Raw genomic sequence first — 6,000 nt, forward strand, 5'->3', positions numbered from 1 at the left:
GATCAAACATGCCATATACTCCATGTCATTGGATGGGAGATGGATCAAACTAAGAAGTCAAAGAGTTAGTTTCAGACGTTTTAGGTCGTTCTTATCACACCTAATTTTTCCTTTAAGTTTGGACTTAATGACTTATTTAATGTTATAAAAACAGGGTGAGATGTCCTGATTGGCTGCTGACACTGACTCTAGATTGGTCAAGTGCCTGTACCTGTGCCTGGGACCTTGATACCTCGGCTCAACTCCACGATCACCACTGACGTCTGACACGTGACGTCAAAAGCGTAAGATGGTGTCAAGATGGAATTGTTGTGTTTTGCTGTTTGTTGAAGGAAAGAGCCGAGGACGAGCGGCGCGTCCTGTACCTGGCAGAACGCTCAGGAATGTGGGAGCTCTCTGCTTTAGACCCTGTTTTGTTTTTATAGTCCTCACACAGGAAGCTCACTCTGGTGGGGCCTCATTCATGTTGTCTGAAAAAACGCTGACTGCCCTCCCACCCCCACCTCTCTGGCTGCTCTCCAAGACACACACAACACACACACACACGCACACACACACACACACACACACACACACACACACACACACACACACACACACACACACACACAACACAACACACACAGAACATGCATTTTTTGTCTTTGTGGGCCAATGTGCATTCTCTCCTCCCCCCAGCCCCATCACAGAGTTTCATTTATAGCTCTAATTATAATAAACAAGCGAGAACAACCAGGGAAGAGGCCACTTCCCTTGCTCGCATTCTCTCACAGAGAAAAATAACTGAATCAATGTCTGTCAATCATAATCTAATTTATGTAATCTCATGGGTATGTTATCTTGTTGCCTGTGAAGAGCAGTTTACATATGAAGATGATCAATCATGAAAATCTTTACCTCCGCGAAGGAGGTTATGTTTTCACCCCTGTCTGTTTGTGTGTTGGTTGTTTTTCTGCAGGATTATGTAAAAACTACAGGGCGGAAACTTGGCCTAGTACTTGGACACAGGCCAAGAAAGAATCCCTCAAACTGGGACACGATTAAGGACAATTTTGAACATTTCACCCAATTTTCCCAGGGAAATAATGCATTGTCCCCAGGGGACTGGTATCTATGAGTGTGTGCAATTTGGTGCAGATACAAATTCAAATTTGTATCTGCGGATTGAAATGTTGATTCATAAGGGGACTGTTGGGCCTTGGACGTGCTCTCTGAGTGCAATTCTAGTTTGTAATAGGAGAATTCCTGCAGGATTCGCTCATGGGAAATTGGAAATTCAGGCAAATTTAAAGTCACAATAACAAGTTGAATCAACAAAGGCACTTTCATAAGATCTTGCAAAAACTCAAACAAACAGAGGAACAAAATATTAATTTCCATGTTTCTCCCTCCAGGACTAACACAGCAACGATGAACCTGAACCTTTGCCAACTTCAAATTTTGTTTTTTGTTTGTTTGGAGCTGAAATTTCCAAAGTAACCCAAAGGAACAGAAGTGTTTTTGTCAATGCTCCATTAGAGCAGGGATGGGATTTCTGCATTCTAATGGAGTTTGCACATTTTCAACCAAACCCATTCATTAAGGTCAGGCCTCTAAAAGATTTTTAATGGATCCTCGTCATTTCCTCTCTTCTTAGGCAATAGGAAGTAAAGTACAGTTTTATTCTTTCTCTTCAAAACACACACACGCAAACACACACACACATGCACAAACACACACACACACACACACACACACTGCACTGACCAGTCCTCGACCTCTACGTCCACTGCAGCCCACAAACCACAGTATACCACAGTCATCAAACAACCAGCTGACATGGACTGCTAGTGGTCTGACCTCGTTCAAACACACACACACTCTCGTACACACACACACACGCACGTCTACATTAGTGTGTAAATGGAATGTGAGTGAAAACTGTGGATCAGCAAAGTGCTCACATCCTCTCCAAGTGTCAACAGACCTGTGTCATCATATCTCTCCTCTCCCTCCCACTCCATCCTGTATAATAATGATGTAATGACAACTGTGAGAGTTATGTCAATGCGTGACTCCGTTCAGGGAAAACACAACATCGGGCTGAACATCTGGTGCGTGGCATCTGTGTGTGATCGCAGGGTGGATGAATATCGACAGATCCACAGAGGGTCGTCAAATCAATGGGCACTGGGACACATGGGAGCTGGCTGCATGTGTGTGTGTGTTGGTGCTGTGTGTGAATGTGTGTGTCAGACTCTGATTTAATTGAGAGGTTGTCTATACGAAATTATACAGGAAAACCAAAAACATTCAAACCTCATGTACCGTAATGATCCTGGTGTTTAAGGCCTAAAAATCCGGTATGATGCTTTAACCAATCACAACAAATAATCCAACTTTTGTTTTCAGGTTTAAGGAAAAAATGATTTACAAGCAGAATACTACAATAAAACAGCTTTGCCAAGAACTCCTCCAGTATTAGTTTCAATGTAATTAAAAGAAACTGAAAAATAAGGTTTGTATTCAATTAAGTTGAAAGAGGAAGGACAGTTCTACAATTTTGCTAATAAATTGCTGTCATATCGTATTACATCAAAAAGCCCCCCTGGGATATAGATGAGGGATTTATTTATCCAGTAAAAAATAATTAAGGACAATTACCACTGGTTCACACCTAATACACTGGTTCACACCCACCTATACATCTGGACACAGATATCTAGATTAAAGATCATTTTTCCACATAGATTCCATTTTGGTGCCACTGTAGGTCACATCAGCCTCGAGTAGAGCAGAGAGGAAGCTCTGCTCGCTGCCAAAATCCAGAGAAATGTCTGTCAGTGAATCAAGCAGCTAATCCCTCCCCCCCACCCAGCAGATGAGAAAATGCGTAAGACCCAGTTTAGCATCAGATAAAACGGAGCCTGATGCCACTCGGGTGAGGATCTGCACGGGAAGACGGGAAAACAAGCTGGATTTGCAGAGCAGCTCTTTGTTTTACGTCAAGCACCACTGCAGCTTTCAACGCCAACATGTTAGATTCTGAAACCCTCTGCAGTATGTTACACGCCTTGATTAGCTTGCATGAATCAACTGAACGACACTTTGTGGATGATGTGCTAATGGTTTTCCAGCAGCGCATTGGATATTGCTGTTATTGCAACTGTGAGAAAGAAGAAGGCGAGAAAGAGAGAGTTAGCTGAACCTAAACATAGTCTTTAAAATACAACTGGTTCAATTAACCATCTGGATTCGTCTGTGCCGAACATTATGAAACCACATGAGCCAGGACTGCTTTGTCTCTCTCAGTCTTGCAGGGTGCGATTGTTCTTTAACCCTCTGCCCCACAATTACACAACCTCCAAATTACAATGCTCAATCTGAGGTTTAATATCTCAGGGCAAGAACTCTCGCTGTCTCTCCTAAGTTTTGTCTCACACTCAGTGGTACAATAGCTGAAATAGCTGTTGTAATTTAAAAGGTGGACTGAAAACTGCATGACAGACATTGGCACTGTTTCACATTGCAAAAGTCAGGTCAGAGGTAAGTTAAACCCTGACGGCCCTGAGTGTCCGACATGTGACCGTCTCCTACCAGACATCCACATTTTGTAACTTCCCACTGTGATATCAGCGCTTTCTTTACAGTTTCCTCTTTCCAAGAATATAATTTGACCTCTGCTCATGCTTGTGTGGGTTTGAATGAGCTTAATTTACATCTTAAAGGTCCAGTGTGTAAGATTCAGGACTATTGGCAGAAATAAAATAAAATAATCTTAGTGATTTTTTCACTAATGTAGAAATCTGTTGAACTATCAGGTAGAAATACTATTTGAAGCAAAACATTACTGCATATGATTGCTTTTATTCAAATTGAATCAATAAGACCCAAATTTAACATGAAACCACATGAGATCTCAAAACCAGGAGAACACAGACGTCACCATATCACAGCATAAACGTGACCAATAAACGTTGAATTTGTTCCTTATGTACTTTGCTTTTAGTCTCAGTATCTGACCTTTTTTGTTTGAATATTTGTATCTCAGAATCTTGTTAAGTTACACCAGAGAAAAGATAGAAAATCTGACATGACATCAAAAACAAAACCGAGCATCTCTGCAAACGATTTCAGGCAATAAACTGGTTTGTGGTAGTGTCTGACTTTTCTTAGTTTAGACTTTAGCTTACTTTAGTCAGATCATCAACATTCCTAAACACAAACAGGCAATTTCACCGTCTATAAGAATTGTGGGTGGTCTTACCAAGTGTGTGTGTAAGATGTGTTTGTATAGACATTTTGTGTGTAGAATCTTGCATGACTTCCTCTCTACTCTTGTCAAGTTGTGAGTGAGGTTAAATCTAAGTTTGGATTCAAACTGGGGAAGTACAGAATGGGACGATGACAAGACCGTCTGGATGATTGTTTATTTGTGTATTAGTGTGAGTGTGTTTGTACGTAAGGGAGGGGATGAGGGTCAAAATAGACTAAACCCTGAGAAAATCCATGTGCTGTGTGTCTATTTCTAACTTCACAACACTATTGATAAGTTGTCTGACTGTGTGGTAACCTGGGTCATGCAGCGTTATCCTCTTCTTCCTCTTCCTCTCTGTAACCTTGGCAAAATCGCCTTCCTTCTTTTTCTTTTATTAAGTTGAATGTGCCCTCACACATGCAAACAGCAGATATTCCAGAATGAAGGGGAGTAAACATTATCTCATCACATACTATCCTGCTCTGAGGATCTTGGTAATAGTTGGCCTGTGGTTGCTTGTTTTAAGCCTATTGGAATTTGTTCAGAATGAGGGGCTCAAGTATTCTTTGCCTGGAGGCTGTTATTCAACACAGGCCGTTAAAAAGAGATGATCCTCTTCGTGAACTTAATAAAAATCGCAGGCACAATTTTCAAAGGATCGGTCAAAAGTAACTCAAAAGCCTCATATTATACAGAATGTCAACATATATTTAAACATACATAAACATAAATATTTTATTGAACATCATCAAAGGTGGTTTAGTCATGTAAAGCCTTTTTTTTTTACAGTGTGTATTCATCTCTTTACCGGCTGTGATCTGTGACTATACTTCACAGTACATTCTTATCATTCTTTATCAAAATAATTACATTTTATTGGTTCCTTCTGTTAATCTTTTTTTTTTTAGCTTATTGGTAAAAACCTGCTCTCATCAGTAGGTTAATCTTTCTCTGTACCAACTGCTGAAAACACAAGGAATTCAAGAGGTTGGATGAACTCAAATCGCCTCAGCTGCTTCATTGTTGCTTATCTTAATTTTCTCTGTTTAACTGAGCGTCTACATTTGCACCTTCCTGTGTGTTTGTTGTTGCTGCTGTGGAGCCAAAAGCAGAATCAAAGTTTGTGGGAGATTTCTGCAACAACGAATTGGGACTACGGTAGTTTGTTTTTTGGAGGTGGCTGGTGGACACGGGAATAGTGTTGAGGTTCGGTCATTGTGTCAGTGGACGTGTGTGAATGCTCCTGTTAAGAAGGAAGTTTTTCAGTTTTTGAACAATTTAATTCTTGTGTTGGAATTTCCGTACAACAAACATTGTAATTCACAAACGGATCCGGTGAAGTTCCTGTCGGTGAACTCGGCTGCATGACATCATTGTGCTAAGTTGGCAGGCCACCATGTGATGCCTTTGTTCACCACCGTCAGCAAGATCCCTCAGTTCACAGGAACTGAATGTGCACAAGTCCTGGACACATTCTTTAATCACTACCTGTTTCGGTTTGACTGACATCTTTACTGTGTTTGACATCAGGCCAACGGCTGCTTACTTTGCATGATGCCATCATTCACGAGGACTGAATCACAGCAGTGGCGCCTCAGCTGCAGAATAGGTCCTCATTGTGCTTTAGTAAATCACATTACATGTTTACCTTCTGGGCGCTGACAGGGAGTTTCAGAGGACATTTGCTTTGGAAACCAAACATCACCTCAATGCAGATCCTACGACACAGTCCTGCAGATTTGATTGTTTTCGTATACGAGATA

Source organism: Limanda limanda, chromosome 5 (genome assembly GCF_963576545.1).
Source record: "Limanda limanda chromosome 5, fLimLim1.1, whole genome shotgun sequence".
In the NCBI taxonomy this organism is placed as follows: domain Eukaryota; kingdom Metazoa; phylum Chordata; class Actinopteri; order Pleuronectiformes; family Pleuronectidae; genus Limanda; species Limanda limanda.